We start from the raw sequence: 24,854 nt of genomic DNA, 5'->3' as shown, positions 1-24,854 counted from the left end.
CTGTATTGGCTCCCTTCCTGTTTACCCTGTATACCTCAGCTTTAGATACAGTACTGAGTCATGTCATTTGCAGAGATTCTCTGATGACTCAGCATGAGTTGGGTGGAGAAAGGGAGGACAGAAGAATGAATATGGGATGCTGGTGGAGGACATTGTCAAATTGTGCAAGCTGAATCATCTGCAGCTCAACATCAGTCAGACAAAGGAAATGGTGATGGACTTTAGAAAGACCGAGCCTGCACTGCTCCCTGTTACTATTGATGGTGAGGTCGTGAATGTGGTGAGGACCTACAGGTACCTGGGGCTGCACCTGGACAACAGACTTGAGTGGAGCACCAACACAGAGATTGTGTACAAGAAGGGCCTGAGTCACCTCTATTTCCAGTGGAAACTGAGGTCCTTTGGTGTATACAAGCCTCTCCTTCACATGTTCTACCAGTCTGTTGTTGCCAATACAATCTTATATGCAGTGGTGTGCTGGGGCAATGGCATCAACATGGGTGATGCCAACAGGCTCAATCAATTGATTCGAAAGGCTGGGCTCTGTTATAGGAGCCAAACTGGACACACTGGAGGCTGTGGAAGAACAAAGGACCCTACAGAAAATCCTGGCAATTCTGGACAGTGTTTCACTCTTGGCTGAACAGAGGAGTACTTTCAATAATAAACTAAGAAAATTGCTCTGCTCCAAAGAGTGCTATACGAGGTCATTCTTACCCTCGCCTCTATAATGAGTCAATCTATAGCTGGGGAAGTGATGACCCCCTCCTGTTAAAATGTTATTAACCTCTGTTTACCAGAGCTCTGTTTAAGCTCTGTTTACCTCTGTTTACCACACCCTGCCATCGTGGACACACTGTGCAATACTGTTCAATACTACCATCACTTCTTATCTGGATGATGTGAATGTGCACCCATCATTGTATAATATTATGGTAATTCTTGCATTACCATCTTATCAGTGTGAACTTGAAAGTACTATAGTTCTTGTGATCTTTGACTTACAAATCTTGTACATCTTAATTTTAAGGTAACTGATTCTTTCTGCCTTCTCTTCTAATATTTGTATATCTGTGCACTTGAAATACTACTGTGATGCTTTAATTTCCTGTGGGATCAATAAAGTATCTATCGAAATGTTGCAAACAAACCCACATCCACCACTTCTGCTGGTAGCTCACGCCACACATGCACATCAGTTCCCTCTCAGACTCCCTTCAAACATTTCACCCTTAACCTATAACCTCAAGTTTTAGTCCCACTCAACCTCAATGGGAAAAGCCTGCTTGCATTTACCCTATTTATCCTCCTCATAATTTTTTATCTCTATTAATTCTTCCCTTATTTATCTATCAATCTATTTGTTTATTTGCTTGCTTATTTAGAGGTTATGTTACAGGTATACAGGACCCTGGTCAGACCCCATTTGGAACTCTGTTCTGGTCACCTCACCACGGGAAGGACATGGAAGCAATAGAAAGGGTACAAGGATGTTGCCTGGATTGGGGAGCATGCCTTATGAGAATAGGTTGACTGTACTCAGCCTTTTCTCCTCGGAGCGATGGAGGATGAGAGGTGACCTGATAGAGATGTATAAGATAATGAGAGGCATTGATCTTGTGGATCATCAGAGGCTTTTTCCCAGGGTTGAAATGGCTTACATGAGAGGGCACAGTCTTAAGGTGCTTGGAAGTAGGTACAGAGGGGATGTCAGGGGTAAGTTTTTCATGCAGAGTGGTGAGTGCGTGGAATGGGCTGCCGGCGACTGTGGTGGAGGTTAAAAAAAACAGGGTCTTTTAAGGGTCTCCTGGATAGCTACATGGAGCTTAAAAAGATAGAGGGCTATGGGCAACCCTAGGTAATTTCTAAAGTAAGTACATGTTCGGCACAGCATTGTGGGCTGAAGGGCCTGTATTGTGCTGTAGGTTTTCTATGTTTCTGTGTTTCGTATTTACTTGTCTATTTATTTTTTATTTATTCGTTTTTCTGTTAATTCATTTTCCAAGGTTCCAAGGAATAAAGTCCCAACCTATTCAAACTTTCCCTATAACTCAGGTGCTTAAAACCCCACAACATCTTTGTAAATTTTCTCTACACTCTTTCAATTTTAGTGGTATCTTTCCTGTAAGTGAGTAGCCAGAGCTGCAGACAGTATTCACTGTAGTAGTTTCCAGAGCAGAGCAGTCTTTTTGTTATTTAGAGTTATACACCAATGAAGGAGGCTCTTCGGCCCTACTTTTCCATGCAAACCAAGGTGCCTACCTGAGCTACACCGACTTGCTTGGACTTGCTTCACGTTTAAATTAGACCTCAACGCTGTCGTTCTCTCCTTTACCCAGTAGATTTCTCCCCTCCTACATCTGTTGAAGTAGGCAGCCATCAATCCCAGGGGAGTGTGGGTTTGCACCTCTGGTGGACTGTGGCCTCTCCAGGGTGCAAGCCTGGGTGGGAAGATTTGAAGAACCAGCCGTTGTCCATGCAGCGGGTTCCCCCTTTCCACGTCACTGTCATAGTCCAAGGGAATTACAAGCTTGGCACCAGTGTTGTCACAGAGGTTGCCAGAGTGAAGTTGTAAACGACATCAAACCACCTTAGGGGCCCTGACTCCGGATTTCTTCCTCAGGGTTTATATCCGAACCCTATCCCATGGGAGGGTATGGCCATAAGGCAGCGGAGGTTTACGATCAGAGTTTACCTTCTCTTAGGCGGGCAGCTGTCCAAGGCTGATAAGCCCCATCTGCTCGAAACAGCTGTTGAATTCATGTGTGATTGAATGATTATTAAACTTTAAGCTCTGCATGTTCTTTCTGCACCTCTTGGTTTCTTGCTCTGTGCCATTCTGGTTGAGTGGGGACAATAACCTCTCCTCAGACTCTGCAAAGATAAAACAGAACAGTTTTGAACATAGAAACTGTGCATAAAACACCCTCATAATGATGTTGCAATTAAGACAATCGTGGCACTCTCTGAAGCAAAATCTATATGAAATTAAGTTCCTTCCCAATGTTTCATTATGATTAGTACATCTCTTTTATCATGACCAAAAATTGCCTGGGGCTTAATGATTCAACCAAGGCATTGAGTTGTAGCCAGCGACTTATACGGCCTAAGGAGGGTTGAGGATTTTTAAGAGTAGCACCCACACTTGAATCTCTTAAGGTCAATGATCACGAAGTATCAAGGAACACGGCAGAGAGCTGGACTGATAGATCCAAAAGTGTGCGTGTGTGTTTGTGTAAGTGACCAGCCGTCAGGCAGTGTTAGGCACCCTGGTGAGTCAGGAGCACCAGGTGTGAAAGGTGGTTACCGATCACTCAGGATGCCAGAGATGAGTGTGCACACTCATTTGGGAGACTGTATAGTAGTATACTTGTGAGTTTGTGTGTTCTAAAAATAAGTTTCAAACCTTGTGTAAAAGTGTTTTAAATAAAAAAGAATGCAACAGGCAGCATGAACTCAACAGCACGTAAGCGGAAGAGTGTAGAGTACATACTCTGTGGTTTTAATAATGCACTGTTTAATTTTTATCCATCCCTTATATTTTGCTTAGTATGGAAATCAGTGTGGAAATATTTGAGGGTGAGGTTATACCCATGTTGTGATAGCACCTATTGAGGTCAGTCTACAGTGGCTCGAGAATCCTGATGGTTCCAGCTAGCCTTTGACCCTGATTATCACAATCACAGGCCCTTCACCCCTGGGGAGAGGCAGAGTTTTTCTCAGAGCCGCCCTCACCTAAAGTTGCTTGTGTGAATTTCGAATTCTGGCCCAGGCTTGAAGAAATTATTAAAATTCACCAGATGCAATCCAAAGACACACACACGTTGGTAAAAGCAAAATATCCGAGGAATACATGAGACAGCGTGGTCCGATGAGTGCAGGATAGTACATGGGCAACTAGTGAGAATGGCAGTAACAAGGAGAGATATTGCTCCTCTAAGGGGGAAGTGAGACAGTGACTAGGGTGAGGTGAGAGTAACTGGGGAATGATAATATCAGTGGTTCACAGAGCTAATGAGACTGCCATGGATTATGCGGAGTGTAAATTAGAGCATATGAGGAATACTCAGGGCTGGTCAGTCCAGGAAAGGATGGTTCAGTTTTCTTGAAAATGCTGAAGGAAAGCTTGAGCTCAGCCCACCAGGAGGATTTACATTTGGGAATAGCAGACGTACCTCATGATAGTATCATGGGCCAGAAAGATAGATCAGAGGAATTGTTAAGTGGCTGTAGTGGATACAGCTGCTGTGAAGATGCAGAGAACTTGCTTTGTGTGTCAGCAATCAGAGCAGGTAAGGGAGTGCCAGGGTAGGCAGAGGCCAGAGTCAACCCTTGCAAAGCTGCGGCGCCTGAGAATATACTAGGTCAGGTTCTGAAAGACTGGGCAGCCCAGTTAACCGAGGTGCCCATGGGTATATTCAACATCTCTCTGGATCAGTCCACCATCCCCTTGGGTTTCAAGGTGGCAGCCATCATTTCAGTGCTAAAGAAGGTGACAGTAACCTGTCTAAATGGCCATCGTCCAGTGGTATTAACATCAGCCATAATGAGATGCTTTGAGCCGGTCATGGAGCACAGTAAAGCCTTTCTCCCTTGTACATTGGACCCTATCCAATTTGCTTAACACTCCAGTTGATCCACCAATGATGCAATAACCTCTGCTTCCTAGTCTGTCCTGTCCCACCTGGAAAATGGGGTCTCATATGCCAGGCTGCCTATAGAATTCATTTAGATGTTCAACACCATCATGCCCCAGAAAATAGTGGAGAAATTGCCCTCGCTGGGTCTCAACACCTCCCTCTACAACTGGATACTGGACTTTTTAACAGAAAGGCTGTGTGGGCACAGATGTCTCTCGTCCCATCACGCTGAACAGCGGTGCTCCCCATGGCCATGTGCTCAGCCCGCTGCTGTTCACACTGCTGATGCATGACTGCGTCGCAGGATTCACCTGCAACCTCGTCATCAGATTTGCGGATGACACAACAGTGGTTGGGCCTTATCAACGACGACGATGAAACTGAGTACAGAGAGGAAGTGGAGCGGCTGCTGGATTTGTGTGAGAAGAACAACCTAAGCTGAACGTGGAGAAGAAGGCACAGCAGCCCCTCCATTTCCTGAGAAGATTGAGCTAAACTGCATTTCACAGGAGCACTGGGATCATCCTGGCAAGTTGCATTTCCATCTGTTATGGGAGCAGCCAAACATCGGATCAGAAGTCCATACAGCGGTCTGTGAGAACTTCTGAGAGGATCATAGTGGCCTCCCTACCATCCTTCGGGGACATTTATCAGCACCACTGCATACATAGGGCCCTTAGTATTATTAAGGATCCCACCCAACCATCCAGCATCTTCTTTGACTTTCTACCATCAGGCAGAAGACTCTGATGCATAAAAACAAGAACGGTCAGGATGGGAAATAGTTTCTTCCCTCAGGCCATTAGGCTTCTGAATATTTAGATTGTCACTGGTTAAACTATTCTGTATCTTACAGTAGTTAGTCTATGCAATTTAGATTGTTTATTTATGTGTAATGGATCTGAAGATTTTGTTCTTACTTTCAGAAGTTATTGTGTGTTAGGTGTACGACAGTGCTTTACACCCTGGTTCGGAGAAACGTTGCCTCGTTTGATGGTATGAAGGTATATAGTTAAATAGATGTGACTTAACTTGAGAAGGGTAAAGGAGATGACGTGTTACAGATGTGGTTTATTGGGTCATGGTTGAAGGTGGTGTCCTAACAAGGGAGGAAGGTGTGTGAATCACACACCAGGAAGGGTAGAAACCACAGCACTGCTCCCTCTCTCTCATCTGACTGCTGATTAGATTGGAGGGCTGGTGAGGACTGTGTCCAGGTCAGACAAATGGCTGGCAGCAGCCTCCATTTCTACTACTGGCCACCCATGGACATACACAGGACGATTACTAGGGGGCTGGCAAAATGATATGTTAGTGGACACAGTGTCATCAGGGTCGATGACTGATCTACTCTTGCCAACGACTAGAGAGATGACTTACATTTACATGCAGGGGGTGAAGCAACGAAGGCAGGGAGGTACTTGATCAAAGGAGTGCAGCTTCCTTGTCAGGACGTCGCAAGGGTAGGGGGCAAGCACAGTCAATGAGTAGTAGCAATAAAGTAAAGGCACACCAGAAAGGGGAGAGAAGGGAGCAGGAAGGGAATGAATGTTCAGATCACAGAGCAAAGAAAGAAACAGATGAATATGAGACGACAGAAGTTGCCAATACGGAGGAAGAAACTACTGGGGCCGACTTAGGAAGGTCATATGGAGACATGATGGACCATTGTAACCAGGTTAGCACTTTGAGGAACTGAGCAAAAAAGACAGCAGCAACATGGTGTTCAGAGAGAACCTGAGAGAGAGAGAGAAGATAGATCCCCAACAGCCAGGTGACCAAGTCATGGTAAGGGAGCTGGATGAAAATCCAGGGCTCACACACAGATGGGTTGGACTACAGGACTTCTGACAACTGACATTTGTGTCTGTGTACAGAGCTGGCGAAGCATCCAGCGGAAACACAGCGGAAACTCACCTTTGTGTCACCCTCACAGACAGAACTAGGGATCGAGTCTACTTGGTAACAACGTCATTACAAAGAACCTAAGTGATGAACAATGGCCTGCTGCGTCACATCTGGCCACCCCTGATGGACGGAGACTTGCCAATGAAAGGAATGGGAATGCAAGTGTAGAACACTGTGTTCAAGTACAATGATAACAGTACTTCGTAATGAAGGCTGGCTCTGGAAGGTAGATGATTAGTTATGAAGAGCAGAATTGAAAGATATTTGGAAAATAGATGGGAAGGGATCTGAGATACAACAGAGACATTAAGTTCCACCATCTTGATGGCAAGGCAGACCAGAAAGAGAAGAAATTGAACACGGTGTCTGAAGGCAGCCCTCCCAGCCTGGAATGGGAGTTGACAGAAATAAGCTGGGCCCTTTCAGTGGTTGGACCAGCGATTGAAAGCTCAGTCCACAAGGGGGTACCACTAGGGTGAGGTCCTTACAGCCATTCAGATAAAGGGGGTGAAGGTAAGGATATGTAAACTGCAGTGGGACAGCAGGGAAGGAAGCTTCAAGCACGTGCATGAGAAAGCCGCACTTTAAAGACTGGTTGACATTGAGAGGACAAAAGTATCCAGGAAGGGGATGCGATCAAATTTCTAGAACATTTTATTGTCATTTCTCTTTAGTTTTGTAGATAACCAGTTAGGGATGATAGTAGATATACAAAGGGACATGATGGGTTAATATTTGAGGAAGGGATCCAAAATGAAGAACATTTTGCTGCCCTACTTAATTAGATCCTCTTTAAAGTTTGACCTTCCTGAGATAGATTTCTGCCAGAGGCCAAAATGAGGGTATGTTAGGGAGCATTCTGGAGTTCTGTGAATACAGTGGGTATTAATTCAGAATCAGGTTTAATATCACAGCATATGTCATGAAATTTGTAGCCTTTGTGACAGCAGGACAATGCAATACATAATAAAAGAAAAAATGTGAATTATATATTAATTATACTATCTATATTTAATAGTTAAATTAACTAAGTAGTGCAAAAATAGAAATAAAAAAGTAATGAGGTAGTGTTCATGGGTTCAACGTCCATTTAGAAATCAGATGGCAGAGGGGAAGAAATTGTCCTTGAGGCATTGAGTGTGTGCTGTCATGCTTCTGTACCTCCTGTAATTCAAACAAAAACCAGTCCTAAATTGTTAATGTAAATTGTAAATTGCAAGCAATAAATTGAACTTAAAGGCACAGAATAGCCAAAGGCTAAGAAATATGGTTTGAAAGATGATGACCATGAGATATTTACATGTGCAGCAGCCAAATGTTAAGACAATGGTGTTGTGTTAATCCAGGCAACTATGGTTTTAAGTAATTTGTAAACATGTTCAAAGAAGCTGGCAGACCAGACTGATGTCGTCACTTAGCATATCAAACATGGTCACTAGTATAGGCAATCAATTGAGGGGGGAGTTTGTGTACTCAGAGAGTCAGATTGCACAACCATAATTTTGGGTGTCTTGCTCTCTGTTCTCAGAAGTTTTTTTGGATATCTGTGTCAATTAGATTGTCCCAGTAGGGGTGTCTCCCAGTGTAGACATGTAATTCAAATTGTCAACCCAAAATATTGAAGTAAATGATGTCTTTGCAAGAACTGACATTGTATTGAATCACTTACTGTTACCTTTGAACAAGGATATAAAAGTGTGCTGTCGTTTTGAATCTGTAAGACTCTATCAAGATTGTCTCCAGAGGAATGCCTGCTTGTCGTGATGAACAAAGACTTCTATATCACCAGCTTCGGTGTCTCTCTAGTGACCTTGATCACAGTCATAACCAGCTATATTTCTTTAGAAGTTTCATGACATTTGGTATTTCACCAAGCACTCCAGCAAATTTCTACAGATGTATCATAGAGTATGTTCTAACTGGTTGCATCACCATCTGGTGTGGAGAGGCCGCTGCACAGGACTGGAAAAAGCTGCAGAAGTTTGTAACCTCATCATGGTCAGTAGCCTCCCTAGCATCAAGAGGCGATGACTCAAAAAGGCAGCAAGAGACCCCATGACTCAGGACATGCCTTATTCTCATCGCTACCATCAGGAGCATGAAGACACACACTCAGTGTTTTAGGAGCAGCTTCTTCCTCTCCACCATCCGATGAACTAACCATGAATACTACCTCACTCATTTTTGCTCTTGTTTTGCACTGCTTATTTCATTATATATATATATATATATATATCACTTTATAGAGATCTGTTTTCACTTTGACACAAAAGAATCTTTTTCTATTGAGCAGTGTCTAAAAAATCCAAATTAAATCTACTGTGATTACAGACACACACTCTCTCTCCCTCTCTCTCTCTCTCTCTCTCTCCCACCCCCGACCCCCACCATGCCACTGATGCCAAATTGTATCAGTCTCTGCCTTTCCTTTTGATCAGTCAGCTGCGTGGAGTGGGGGAGCCTGGTAAATAGAGTGTATATAGTAATTCATCGTTTGTTTAATGTATTTCTCTGTACTGCTGCCGCTTAGCGACAGATTTCCCAACATATACCAGGGCCAGCAACTTTAAGTTCCTCGCTGTTATCATTTCAGAGGCCCTGTCCTAGGCCCAGAACCAGTGCAATTACAAAAAAAGCATGGCAGCACCTCTATGTCCTTAGAAGGTTGTGAAAATTCGGCATAGCATCTAACACTTTGACAAACTTCCCCAGCTGTGTGGTGGAGGGTATACTGACCAGTTGCAGCAAGCCAGCTATGGGAACACCATTGTCCTTGAACTGAAAATGCTACTAAAAATAGTGGTAAAAGCCCTCCCCGCCATTGAGCACATCTACACTGAGCGCTGTCGCAGGAAAGCAGCATCCATCAGCTTTCCCACTACCTAGGTCGGGGGTCAGCAACCTGCGGCTCCCGAGCCATTTGTGGCTCTTTCACCTCTGTGCTGCGGCTCCCTGTGGCTTTGGGAAATAATTGGTCAGTATTTAATTAAAATGTATTTTATGTTAGTTTGTTAGCTTTTGAAATGTAATTCTAAATTTGAAGATTATGGTGATCTTGTACAATCTAAGTGTGGCGACATCCGAAACGGCTCACAATTAGCCAGCATTCCGGCTAAGGGAGATAGCCTACGGGGGTTTGTGAGTACGCGTCTTTTGCAGCATCTGCGTCCATGGGGGCTGGGTTGAGAGAGGCTTAAAAGCAAGGCTGTTTAGTTCGAATAAAGCTATCTTTGACTGCAGTTTACTGACACCGCTACAACGTGTTTTTATCGCTGGCTGTCCAGACGGAAGGTGCTGAAACGCTTTGTCGCGTGTCTGGAAGAAGTGAAAACTTTCCTGGGCAGCAAAGGGCTCACCTTTCCTGAGCTGGAACAGCCAGAGTGGCTGGAAAAGCTACACTTCATGGTAGACATGACAGCGCACCTGAACACGCTGAACACAGCTCTTCAGGGGAAAGGACGTACAGCCCTGCACATGTTGGAGGATGTTTTGGCATTCGAGCGCAAGTTGACAGTGCTTGCCAGAGATTTACAGAAAGGCACTTTGTCTCACTTCCCCAATTTGAGAGAGTTCAAACAAGGTCACGACATGATAATTTCGGAGTATTTACATTCTGCAATCATCGCAATGCAAACATCGTTTGGGAAATGCTTCTGTGAGTTCAGAGAGGAAAAAAACACATTATCCTTCCCGGTCACTCCCTTAAGCATCGATCCTTCCCTACTGAATACGACTGCATTGGCAGGTGTGAGTCAACCTGATCTTGAGATGGAACTGGCCGACATAGCCGACAAAGACATATGGGTGTCCAAGTTTAGACGCTTGACAGCAGACCTTGAAGATGTTGCCCGTTCTTGCTCAGAAACACAAATGGAGTGATATTGAAAACCTTCCAAAACCGGACAAACTTGTGTTCGAAACATGGAATGCTATGCCCGACATTTATGTAAACATTAAAAAGTATGCGCTTTGAGTCCTGTCGATCTTTGGATCCACATATGTAAGTGAGCAGGTGTTCTCCAACATGAACTTTATTAAAAACAAACATCGCGCATGCCTCACAGATGACAGCTTGCGATCCTGTGTAAAGATGAAGGTGACGTCATACAGCCCTGATGTGCAGACGCTGTGCGCTGAGGTCCAGGAGCAGAAATCCCATTAACCAAGTATGATAAATATTTTAATTGCCTATTATTTTATGTGTATTCATATTTTTTCATTGTTCAGTGAAATAGTCCTTTTATTTTTCAGGCTGACAGCTGGCTGATGTTATTTTTGGTTTGCTGCTGGCGGAAAATTTAAGTTCGGCGTTTTTCATAAATACAAGAAGGACTCAAATAGACATTGAGTATTTTACTTAAAAGTAACTTTCAACCCAACGTCTTTTTTTCGGAGTTCAAAATGTTTTTGTTGCATGCAGAAATGTAATTTCGTTTTCTCTGCAGGAGTTCATCAATTTCATAAATGCAACACATTATAGTTTGTTTATACATAGCATAAAGGCAAAAAAAACGTTGTATGCAGTGTTATTTCATTTTAAATGTCAAACGGGTTTTGCGGCTCCCAGTGTTTTCTTTTCTGTGGGAAACGGGTCCAAGTGGCTCTTTCAGTGGTAAAGGTTGCTGACCCCTGACCTAGGTCATTCTCTTTTCTCACTGCTGCCATCAGGAAGAAGGCACAGGAGCCTCAGGACTCACCCCACCAGGTTCAGGAACATTTATTACCCCTCAGCCATGGGGATAATTCCATTCAACTTCACTTACCCCATCACTGAACTGTTCCCACAACCTACAAGTTCAAAAGTTCTCACAACTAATGTATCTTCTGCTATCTCCTTCAATATTTCAATGCACTTGCTCAGTGCTATCTTGTCACTACAGTACTTAGAAATGGGATAAAAAACTTCTAAAGCTTCAACTCAACAATCAACAATTCCTCTTTCACTGTTGGGAAACTTTCTGCTGAAAATTAATTCACTTAAGTTCAGTGATATTAGTCATTATTAATATAATGTTCAAAATTACTTAATTATTAAAGTAATATTGTTCATAATGATGAACAGAAAAATGATTGAGATTGCTGGTGAAAGGGTTGATGTACTTGTTAATTTATATGCCTTGTCAGATATTATATAATTTCACATTAATGCATTACATCAATGTTTAGAATTGGAACACTCAGCATCTGTTGTTCTGTCACTAACTATACTAAACTGGATTTTATTGGGAGCAAGTAATTTTGGCTAATATTTCTGGGTAAAATAGAAACATTCATGAAATTAGACTTGATTAAAAAAATTGCATTAGCTATTCTCTAGTCCTCCTTAACTCATCTGTAGCTAACAAAATTCAGATATCCCCATCAGAGCCTCCAGTCTCCTCCCGCCCTCCTTATAGCACCTGGGTTAGATCACATCAGCCCCAGGGGTTTATCATGTAACACCTACACCTCCTTCTTCTAAAGCAGAGGTTCCCAGCCTTTTATATGTCATAGACCAATACCATTAAGGAATGGGAACCCCTGAACCTGCTCTAGATTATCAACCATTTTCCATATCCTTTTCCTTGGTGTTAAAGAAGAGAGGTATTTATTTCAGACATTGCTACCATTACAAGGGCTCACATATAGATAACTCTTATTCCTAATATATTGACAGGTTGTCTTGGGATTCTGCTTAACCTTGTCTGCCAAGGATAATTTATGGCCTTTTGCCAGCTTCCTTTATTTCTTAAATTTTGTCCTTTGCATTCCTCAAAGGACTTATTCTGTTGCGATTGTCCATACCTGCCTAGTGCTTTAGTTTTTTTTTATTTCTTGCGATTAACCCTTCAATATCCTTTGTGGCCCAATGTTCCCTAATCTTGCAATGGCCTTGAACTCTGATTAAATCCCATTAAAAGGCTCCCTGTTGTGAGGTGTCATTTTACCCCCAAAAGCATCTACTTTTGCTATATTCCAAATTAGAATCTTTATGTGAAAATCAAATATAACCCTTTCTATAGAAGAAATACATCCTTTTCTTTGCTTGAAGCTTATAGTATTATAGTCACTGTTCCCATAGTATCATTTCTACCAGATGCCCAGTTTCTTTCCTAGGTTAAGGTCAGGTACTGCCTCATCTCTAATTTAACCCTTCCTAAGTAGCATGAATAAATCAGCCTGAAAGGCTATTGGTTCCTTACCAGTTCAGGTGCTACCTGTCCTTCTTTACACTCCCACCTGCTCCAGAAAAGAGTCCAGTGATCTGTTATCTATTTCCTTCTGGACCTCTCCAATGAAAAAGCATTAGTTCGTTCAGGTTTTCTAAGCCAATGGAGTAAGTAACACTCTATTGAAAGTATTGTAGCAATACTCTTTGTGCCTTCACTGTTCTGCCCAGAGAGGCCAATGTCCCAAAGTCTCCCAACGTTCTCATGAATACAAACTTTCCAAGCAGCTGCAGCAAATCTCTGCCATGTTTTGCAAATTCCTCCTCATTTTAGCATTTGAAAGGTCACAAAAGCACTGTGTTTGTGAAGGAATAATGTCATATATTTTGATTTCAGTGCAAGCAGCTATTGGCTGTATTCATACACCGGTGAGATCTCCCATGAAGGATAGCATTTGCATCAGCAGTGAAGGCTCCTGGTCTCTCAATGTGAAGCTTGTTGTTGACCACACAAAGAATTTCCTCCTGGTCAATGCCACATTTCCAGGAAGCATACATGAACCAACCCTACTTTGAAAAGTTCATTTGATTTAAAACTGTGAATTGATATTAAATCATTTGATTTAAAGTCCAGCACTGCAATATTGAAGCAAAACTTTAAAATCAAATGTTAACTCTGAAAAACAAGTTTCTTTTTGCCATCCCTTTTGCACAATTAATTTCAAGTTATAATAGGATTCACAACAGCATATTTAACTTAAAAAGTAGTTCAAATATATTCTGGTTTAATATATTAAACCAACTATTTCACTTTCATGACAGAAATATTTATCTCTTAATGGTCAGGAACTAAAACTCTTGCTGACTTCTAAATTGTATCGTGAGGTTGCAAACCCACAAAACATTTACAAATCATTTTGAAACCGAAAATATGTCTGAGATGTCTCAATATTAACTGGGGAATGAAATGCTCTTTATTTTTACAAAGCACCTGTCTGATTAACTCCTACGCTGCCACTCAAAGCAGTTACTCACTCCATCATTGAGGTATTGTGGCTATAATATGCACATTGTTTACATTGAAACAATTTACCCTGGCCTTTTCGCCAGATCCTTGCACTCATAGAATCTGTTACTAAGACAGTCAAGGCAAGAAGCTTGTGGTAACATCACTGAATGTTGTTCACTCATAATCAGAGATATATCACAGCTCTTTGATTGTTGCAGTGCAAAGCCCTGGGACTACTGCCTAATAGCAAGAGTGTATTCATCACATAGATTCCAGTCATTCTAGAGGGCAGCTCACCCACTTCTTATGGGCAATTAGGAATGGGCATTAAATCATATTGCTCACTGCTGCAAACAGCCACAATGAGACACACTGTACAACACATCCATCTCCCTTTGCAGCAGAGGTTAAATATAAGAGGAAATAGTAGGAAAGAACAACTGAAGGAAGACCTTAAGAGTAAAGAATAAAAGAGAAGCAAAAATGGATTTTGGACCATTGGAAAATACTGCTGGAAAGCTAGTAATCTGGGACAAAAAATAACTTAATAAGTTATAAAAAATAACTTAGTAATATAAACTTAATAAGTATTTTGCATCAGTTTCAACTGTAGAAGACACTAGCAGCATGGCAGAAATTTGAGAGTGTCAGGGGCCCAAAGAGAACGTACTTGCTATTACTAAGGAGAAGGTGCTTGGGAAGCTGAAAGATCTGAAGGTAGATAAGGACCAGATGGACTACACCCCAGGGTTCTGAAAGAGGTAGCTGAAGAGATTGTGGAGGCATTGGTAATGACCTTTCAGGGCTTACTAGATTCTGGAAACTTTCCGGAGAACTAGAAAATTTGCTAATGTCACTCCATTCCACAGAGGAGAGAATCCTGAGCAGCTGCATTACTGCCTGGTTCGGGAATTGCACCGTCTTGGATTGTAAGACCCTGCAGCGGATAGTGAGGTCAGCTGAAGGGATCATCGGGGTCTCTCTTCCCGCTATTACAGACATATACACCATATGCTGCATCTGCAAAGCTAACAGCATTGTGAAGGACCCCACACACCCCTCATTCAAACTCTTCTCCCTCCTGCCATCTGGGAAAAGGTACCAAAGCATTCAGGCTTTCACGACCAGACTGTGTAACAGCTTCTTCCCCCAAGACATTAGTCTCTTCAAAATCCCAGAGTCTAGTTTGCAAACATAATCATCCCCCTCTATCTATTCCTTTCTTGCTATTAACCCTGGAGGATGCAGAATGCAGATCTACACCATCAGTATCTACATGAGGTGCTGTTTCAAGGCAACGTCTATCAACAAAGATTCCCACCATCTGGGTCGTGATATTTTCTTGAACCTACCCTCAGACAGGAGATACGGAGCCCTGAAGTCCCAGAAAAAGCAGGTTTAAGAAAAGCCATTCAGTTCTGGCAAAACCCTAATCACTACAGTTTAATAACACTACCACTTTAATCACTCTGTTCTACAAGGTGAGTACATCTCACGAAAATCCAAAATTGGAAAACCTCCGATTTCTGAAATTTTTTTGAGCACTGACGTGATGTCACAAATGGGAAATTTCACCGAGCGCTGGGAAGGTTTTCAGGCAATGGGCAGGTCTCTCCACATGATGGACGGTTCCGAAAAGTGACCTTGCATATGTAATGAACAGAAGCTAATGAAAAGTAGAAAAAAGATGCATCAAGAGAAAACTGAAGATCTCGAATGTGTATTGAAAGAGAGGATTCATCAGCACGAGTGAATGTATGCCTCTTTATGGTATGCAGATCATGAAACCTGGAAAGTTCGATCAAGATTAACTGAAAATTGATGGTAATTGTGAGTATTCAGCAAACTGGTTGCAAAACTGTAAGAAAAGTCACAGCATTAAATTTTTAAAGCATCTGCTGATGTCAAAGCTGCAGAGAGATTCATTGATGAGTTTGTGAAGATTGTTGCTGTTGAAAATTTAACACTGTAAGACGTCTACAACGTCGATTGTTTTATACCTTACATGAAACCTAAAGTGTTAAGTACTGTACATGTGCGTTCTTACATAAATTTGAAGTTGCAAATAATGGCAATCCCAAACTCTCTCATTATATATCCCAAAATTCCCAAAAAATTCTGAAATCTGAAACATTTCCTGCTCCAAGCTTTTCAGGTAAGGGTATTTAACCTGTACAATGGATTTGTTTTCTTTTTGTTTTAATTCCGTTATCCCTTATAAAATTTGCAAATGAAGACTGTCACTCAATCTTATGTTCACAGCCTCTAACTCAGAGATTGACACTGCAAATATTTTGGAGGCAAGGGCAGAAGGGGATCCACTGTGATAAATAGCAGGCAACATTATGCAAAACAGACAACAATATACAAAGCAGCCAACAATATACAAAGCCAGGTTTTCCAGAAAACATAAACAAATACAACAGTTACAAGGTCTGTTATTCCCTTAACCTTCATTGTTAAGTCATGGTTGAGGTATTTTCTTATGATCAATTTCAGATTTCTGGGAACCTCACTTGCCTTCACTATTATCACGGTATTCACCCTGCCTATCCTTCATTGAGGTCAGTTCTCCCCTGGGAGAAAATCCCTGAGAATAACATCCTTGACTTAAGGCTTGTCTATATTCTCCAGCTTTTCCAGCTGAGTGTTGCCGGTTGGGATTCACAACACCGTGGAGAATGCTATGAGCCTAATTGAAATGAGATTCCTCAGTAGACATCTGTGGTTATACTACAGTATACCCCTAACAGGTTTTCATACATTGTCACCATCACCTGCTACATTCTGAGTGGAAGATCACCTCTGATTCTCCAATGAGGACTGGATCATGGATCTTTGGTTTCTCTCTCCTGCTGTCTACTATCAGTTCCTTGGTTTTGCTGACGCTGAGTGAAAGGATGTTGCTACAACACCACTTAGTCAACCTTTCAGTCTCCCTCCTATAAGCTGATTCCCCACCTCCTATGATATGGCCCACAACAGTGATGTCATCAGCAAACTTGAATATGGTATTGAATCAGTGCTTAGCCACACAGTCAGAGGTGTAAAGAGAGTAGAGCAGGGAGCTAAACACAGCCCTGTAGTGCACCTGTGCTGATGAAAATGTTGGAAGAGATGTTGCTGCCAATCCCAACTGAATGGGATCTACACTATCCTATTCAACCCCAAGGGACTCACATACTGAGCCAAATTAAATAGAGTCTAACTGCTGGGAAATCATTCACTTGGTATTATAGTGTCCCAATGCCCATGAAAGTTGAACTTTTGAAAGGTGTTTACTGCCTCAGATATCTTATATATCATGATCCATTTGGTAATGTAGTTACTACATTATCATTCAGCCATTCAATCCATTGTTACTGTCATCACTTAACAAGGAAGGATCATTGCCTCATGGGATTAAGTTCTTCCCATTTGGGGTCCTTTGCATTCCAATAAATGGAATTAAATGAAGAATTAATGTAGCTACTGTATGTTGAGCTCAATGGAACAGATTAATAGGCAGTACATTTTCAGGGTAACTTAAGATTTCTGACTATACATGCCTAAATATGAATGTTACAATAGATTATTTACAAAATAAAACTTAGTATATTGGTGTAAACTTTAAGCCCCCAATGCACCTGTTTGTGAATGTATCCCAGGCTGGTTTGGCTGACTAACAGATGTGATATGGTTCTTTCCCTTTGAGTTAGTCCAGGCTTTTGCCATTGACAAGGATGTTGATGGAAGGTTATCATTAGCAGCTGCCAAAGTTTCGTGTGATGGGATTTGTCATGTGTGGCCAGACGATTGTGGGATTGATACCCAGTGTCAGGGGAGAACTGCTGGGTCTCTGAAAGACACTTTCTTGCTCCTCATTCTCAATGGAACTCTCTGCGGCAGATAAAAACATGTGGATCTGTTGTGAATCCAGATCACAAATCTCTCATTGCACCTGTCAAAATCCAAGGACAGATCCCATTGCAGCTGCTCCGCAAGGACATTGTCCTCTCATGAGGGTCAGCTCTTATTTCACACAGAAAGCTAGGTACTCCTGATGGAAGCTAATCTGTCCCAGGCATAACACTTTACTGTTCCCAGAGAAGACAGACCACTCTGCCTGCCAGTATCTAAAGGTTGTTTCTCTGTGTGAGGATTTGCTAACCATCAACATCTCTGTAGCTTCGATTGTAAGTCTGAGTATTTGCCTCTTTGTGTATCTGTGTGTGTGTGTGTGTGTGTGTGTGTGTACGTGTCTCCTTGTGTCTGACTGTAATTACATCATAAAACCATAAGGCATAGGAGCAGAATTAGGCCATGTGGCCTATCAATTCTGCTCCACTATTCCATTATTAACCCTTTCAACTTCATTCTCCAGCCTTCTTCCCATAACCTTTGATGTACTTGCTAATCAAGAATCTATCAACCTCCACTTTAAATATACCTACTGATTTGACCTCCACAGCCATCTGTGGCAATGAATTTCACAGATTCCCCACTCTCTGCCTGAAGAAATTCCTCCTTATCTCTCTTCTAAAGGGATGTCCTTCTGTTTTGAGGGTGTGCCCTTTGGTCCTAGACTCACCCAGTATAGGAAACATCCTTCCCACATCCACCCTATCCAGACCTTTCAATATTGGATAGGTTTCAATGAGATCCCTCTCTCATTCTTCTAACCACCGATGAGTACAGACCCAGAGCCTCCAAACACTCCTCAAATGTTAACTCTTTCATTCCTGAAATCATTCTTCATGAACCTCTTCAGGACTCTCTCCAATGCCAGCGCATCTTTAGCGAAGGGGCCCAAAACTACTCACAAAGCTCCAAGTACAGTCTGACAAATGCATGATAAAATCTCAGCTTTCCTGCCTGGATCTGAGGATGTGCTTGCTTACTTGTTTGAGAATATGTTTGCATTTTTCAGACTTTCGCTTCTGAAGGTAGAACATTTGAGGAGCAGGTTGAAGTTCAGGAATCTGTGCTTGATGTACCTTTTTAGGCCATTGTACTTAAGCCAACATTGCCTCATATTTCATCAGGTGATACTCCTTGGCTACAGTTTGTTCACCAACATGCATTCACCACAATCCTAACAATGGTCAACGTCTTAGTGTGTTTCCACAGAGAGGCATCCCTTTAAGGGCAGGAGTCCTGATGTGCTTGCTGTGTGGCTAAATGCCAGTAGCTGTGCAAAATTTAAGTAGGAAGCATCAAGACCTGCAGTGCCTCCCTTATATGGAAGCTTTGCTAAGGCAGAATGTGCCTACAATGTTATACTGGAATCAATTCCTAAAACCATGGTCCTAGTGTAGAGACATGAACTGGCACAGGCAAATTACACAACAAAGTTTATTGCTCCAAAAACAAGGCTAATCCATTAATATGTTAAATACGCCCCTTTGATTCCCATTAACTCTCAACTCTATCCTGTTCTTTCGCAGGTCACACCCATTTTACAGATTTACCCATAAAAACAACCACTCTTAAAGCTTGTCTTTTCACCATCACTTTTAACTTTTCTTACCTTTTTTTAATATTTACTTTTACTTTAATCATTCTTATCACACAGGCTCCATCCACCATATATAATTCAATATATAATTCATCCTTCTTGAATTATAGTTTATTTCCAGCCTCTTTATTTATCCACAGAATTCTGAAATTTGAAGTAGTTTCCTTTTTTAAAGATATCTATTTACTCTGTAAATTTGCAGTTTCCTTTTTAAAAATTCCCAGTGTTGATCTACAGTACCAGGTGCCAATTTCCCTTTCCACCTCAACACAGCCAGATTGGCCACTACGGTTTCAAAAATCTGTTCTATTCGGGTCCAGAAACCTTATTTTCCTATTAACCTGTTCTTTCCCCATTTTATCACATCATTTGCATTACTCCATAGGCATTCATCCATATTTAATTCAACATTGTTATTCTTTTGCCTTACTGGGCAACAATGCATTCCTTCTGATAGGCAGGAGAATACGTTGTTTATACAATGCATCCCACAGGCAATTTAGCAGCTCTGTCTCCTTCCTCTGTGATTCCACCTCCATTCGCCAGAGCTGCTTGAAAATTAGAATTGTTGCCTCGGTTTTATCCTTTCTAGAATCATTTCATGCTTTTTGGAAATAGAGTCTGCCTCTCACACCTGCTCAATCCCATAATTCAAACTTTGTACCTCCTTCCCTTTAGGATATGCAACACATTTTATTATAGGTTATCTTGTTTGCAAGACTTTTCAGAACCAAGTCTTAATGATTAGTTTGAGCTTGGTGCGTCAGCAACTTGAGTCCTTTCCAGGCTGTTAATCACTATCAAGAACATATATTAGTCACATTGATAGACAGAATGCTCTTCAGCTTTTAGCGCTGAACAACTGTTTCTGGTACCCAACCCAATCTTCTGGTTACTTTGACATATTGTGCTTCTAGGGCATGTTCACATTAGCTCATCAGTTAAACTCTTTGACTGCTATTCTACCAGTTTTCCACTCTTGGTTTCAGATTAGTCACCCATATGCTTCCTGTTTGTCTATGAATCTGATCTCTCTAACTCCTCCAACTCCAGCGTTAATGAACATTCCCAGAATTTGATAGCATGGCTCAAGGAGCCACTTGCATGCTGTGCAGGAGATAAATCTTGATCTCACTCTGCATGATTACAACCCAAACAATAAACTCATTGGCAGAATCAGTGAATCAGTGTCATCATATCCAACACTGGGGTGCAGATTGTGCAAAAACAGCTGTAAAAGGAAGGCCATGTCCTCAAATGGCATTCTATTTTTGTTCCCTCACAGCCAAAAGGCAAGGGTTTTAGCCCAAAATGTTGACTGTACTCTTTTCCGTAGATGCTGCCTAGCCTGCTGAGTTCCTCCAGCATTTTGTGTGTGCAAGCTTCAAGGATGTTCTTCATATCTCAGTGGAGAAGGAACATCCTGGAAGACACTGAGCACCACGTGATTCAGACAGAAACATGCAAACATCAAGCATAATAAAACTAAAGCAGTTATTGTGATGCTATTATGGCTTGGGGGTCAGAGTTTGGAGTTCTATTTTGGCATCGTCCATTAAGGGTTTGTAAGTCCTTCCCATGAATGAGTGGGTTTCCTCTAGATGCTCCAGTTTCCTTGAGATTCCAAAGAAGTACCAGTTAGTAGATTAATTGATCATTACTTAACCAGCGGTTTCCAAACTTTTTAGGGTTACCTCCAGTTGGCTGCCAGACCACCTCCCCAAAACACCCCCTCCCCCTTTCCAGTCATTACATACAGACGATAAAGAATTTTGATATACGATGCACAGTGAAAGAAAATAAGAACCGCGAATTCAAAGCAGTCTCAAATAAATGCAAAAATTATTCAAATCTATTTAAAGCTACAGATAAAATTATTTCTTTATTTAATTACGGTAAAAACAATTTTCATCAACAGCACATTAGCAGCCCAACTGTTCACTACTCCATTCCTTTTTCACCTTTCAATGAGACGGATGGGTTTGGTGCTGTGAGATCAGCTTCTCAACAGTAGTCTGAACATCATTCAGAAAGAGTCTCAAATCCCTACATTCAGTAATTTTCAGTTTGTTTCCTTGCTTTAAAAGAAGTTGGGTGACCACATTGAAACCATGCTCCACCACTAAATATGATGTTGGAAAGGCAATAAAGAACATCTTGACCTTTTTCCACAATGGAGGATAGCATTCCGAGATTTCTCTCTGCAGCCAAACTTCTTTTTGATTTTTGAACCTCAGCACAAAGTTATTTTGTAGTAAGATGAGTCCTTCCTCCATCCTTCCAGTTAATTCCTCATTACAAGTGTTCAGGGTTGGATTTATTACTCAACCTGGAATCTGGATTGACAGAAGATCCTGAAATCTCTCTGACATGTCTTTATGTAGCTCGTTCACCCAGGTGAACAAAGTATATTTGAAGATCATCACTTGGTATTCTTTCTTTTTCTTCCAACTCAGAGAGGCTCAGAAATTGGTAAGGGTCATAATGGCCAATGTTATACTTAAATAGGGATAACTTGGACAGAATTGTGGAGAAGACTGATTTAACTTTGATAAGATTCACATCATTTCCTTGCAAATGAAGACTGATTTCATTGAAGTTTGTGAATAATTATGACAAATAAGCAACGTCAGGCCTGAAATTCTTGAGTAAATTACTGAATGAAGTTTTCAAATCTTCAAAGAATTTTATCACTGTTTCAAAAAGCACATAAAAACATCTCAGGCAGTTTCCTTTTGAGAGCCATCTGGCTTCTGTGTGCAACAACAAACTTTCAAACTGTTCATCATTCTCAATACAAAGCTCTAGAAAGAGTCAAGAATTGAGAGCATGGGACGTGATTTTGTTTACTGCTGTGATAACAGGATTTAGTGATTTGTGCAGCTTAGGTTTTATTGCAACAAGATGCTGTCTGCAAATTACACAGTGAATGTAAAAATGTTAGGTACAACTTTTTTCAAGAATATAATAATCACATCTTGTCAGTGATGGGGCCCAGCTGTTGCATAAGCAAGAATGTTGGTGGGCAGAATGTCCTTCTCTTTGAAAAATTGCTCAATAACCTGAAATATTGACTCCTTTGCACCTGCTTCTTGTCCCCTTGCAAATAACACCTCTTGAATGATGTGAATACAACCAAGGAAGAAAGGTTTGTTGCCTGGAAAAGTTGACACATCCAAATGCAGAGCAAATTCTGTTACCCTAAGCATGTTGCATCTTCAAATCTTCAAATCTTCAAATCTTCAAATTCTGTTACCCTAAGCATCTGTCTTCCACATTCTCAGACATTTCATCTATTCATCCGATGTAAGATGAAGATAAAGTCAGATGTATCAGCATTACAGTGGAGTAAAGAAAACTACAGAGGCATGAGAGAGGAACTGTTCAAAATTAATTGGAAAGGGACACCAGCAGAGATGATGGCAGGACAGCAATAGCTGGATTTTCTGTGGGCAATTCAGAAAGCACAGGATAAATATGTCCCAAAGATGAAGAAATGCTTTAAAACAAGGATGCAACTGTGGCTGACAAGAGGAGTCAAAGACAGCAGAAAAGCAAATGAAAGGGATTATACAAACCGTTTGTAATATAAAAATTAAAGGGAAGTTAGAGAACTGGGAAGTTTTTAAAAACCAACAGAAGGCAACTAAAAAAAGCATAGGGAGAGAAAAGGTGAACTATGAAGGGAAGCTAGCCAATAATATAAAACAGAATACAAGAGGTTTTTTTCAGATGTGTAAAGAGTAAAAGAGTGGTGAGAGGGGATATTGGACTGCTGGGAAATGACACCAGAGAGGTAGTAATGGGGGAGAAAGAAATGGCAGACAAACTTAATTTGTATTTTGTATCAGTCTTTACTGTATAAGACACTAGCAGTATACCAGAAATTTGAGTGTGTCAGTGGAAAGAAAAATGTGTGGTTGCTGTTACTAAGGAGAAGGTAGTTGGGAAGATGAAAGGTCTGAAGGCAGATAAGACACCTGGACCAGATGGACTACACTCCAAGGTTCTGAAAGATGGAGCAGAAGAGATTGTGGAGATATTAATGGAAATCTTGCAAGAATCACTAGGTTCTAGAATTGTTCCGGAGGACTGGAAAATTGCAAATGTTACTCTACTCTTAAAGAAGGGAGGGAGACAGAAGGAAGTGATGGGCCACTTAGCCTGACTTCAATGGTTGAGTAGATGTTGGAGTCTATTGTTAAGGATAAGGTCTTGGGGTACTCAGAGGTGCATGATAAAGTAGTCCAAAGTCAGCACATTTTCCTGAAGGGAAAATCTTGCCTGACAAATCTGTTGGAATTATTTTAGGTAATAACAGGCAGGATAAACAAAGGATAATCAGTGAACATTATTTACTTGGATCTTCAGAAGGTCTTTGACAAGGTGCCACACATGAGGCTGCTTAACAAGATAAGATCCCATGATATTACATGTTTATCGTATCTAGCATGGGTAGAAGATTGTCTCACTGGCACAAGGCAAAGAGTGGAAATAAAGAGGCCTTTTCTGTATGGTTGCTGGTGACTGATGGTGTTCCACAGGAGCCAGTATTGGGACTATCAACATTTTGGATGACGGGAGTAATGGCTTCATGGCCAAGTTTGCAGATGATACAAAGGTAGTCAGAGGAGCAGGTAGTGTTGAGAAAGTTCGGGGCATTGGAGTTTGGAGTCCAATCCCATTGTCCTCAGTGAGGAATCTCTGTACATCCTCCTTGGGGAATGTGTTGGGTTTTCTCTGGGTCCTCTGTTCTCTTCCCACAACCCAAATATGCACTGTGCAAGTTCACTGGTCCGGAGATTAGGTTAGGGTTAAGTTGAGGCTGTCAGGAGGTGCCGGAGCTGTGCATCCCAAAGGACGAGCAGGGCTTATTCTGCGCTATATCACTCAATAAATAAGCAAATACACACATACATCAATAGGATGATTCATCTAATGAAGACATCGAGTCTGGTCTGGGTCTCCCAGTGGGAGGAGTTAATGTAATGATTACAGTGATGTCATTTGACATTGTCCTATCTGCTGGGTGGTTATGAGGGGAGCTGTCTGTTCTAATTTCTCTTCCAGGCAGTTAATCTTTTCCACTTCATAGTTTACTGAACCTCATATCTATAGGTAAAGGGCATTGCTGATTCCTGAACTATGCAGAATTGACCAGTTCTGTCAGTTCACTACAATGTTATGCACTGTAATCATTTGCTGGTTCCTTACATCCATTCTACCAGACTTTCTGACCTCTCATTGAACTCCACAAATGAAATTACACATCAGAGTGAGCATGCTATGGTTCCTTTTGTTGTCTCTATGAACATGCATAATATTTGCAAACTGTAGGTGTCTGTTACATCAGGTGCCTGGTGACCTGACTGAATACGGAATCAGTTCACACAAATGAAGCTGTTGATTTGAAATCACCCCAATATATTTTGATGAATTTTGTGTAGTTTCCGTAAACTAGTGAGCTGTTTAGTTGATCCGGATCTCAGGTGCATGACAGCAATAAAGTGACCATAAAATAAATGTAGCATTGAGGGATGAAAAGCTCTCTCTCAAATGTATCTTTGAGCAGTTTCTTGCAATCTCCATCTCTCAGAATTCAAGGACACACGAAAAAGTTACATGTTCCCAAAAGAATCCTGCAACATTGCC

Source organism: Hypanus sabinus, chromosome 3 (genome assembly GCF_030144855.1).
Source record: "Hypanus sabinus isolate sHypSab1 chromosome 3, sHypSab1.hap1, whole genome shotgun sequence".
In the NCBI taxonomy this organism is placed as follows: Eukaryota; Metazoa; Chordata; class Chondrichthyes; order Myliobatiformes; family Dasyatidae; genus Hypanus; species Hypanus sabinus.
Note: the sequence above shows the minus strand (reverse complement) of the source record.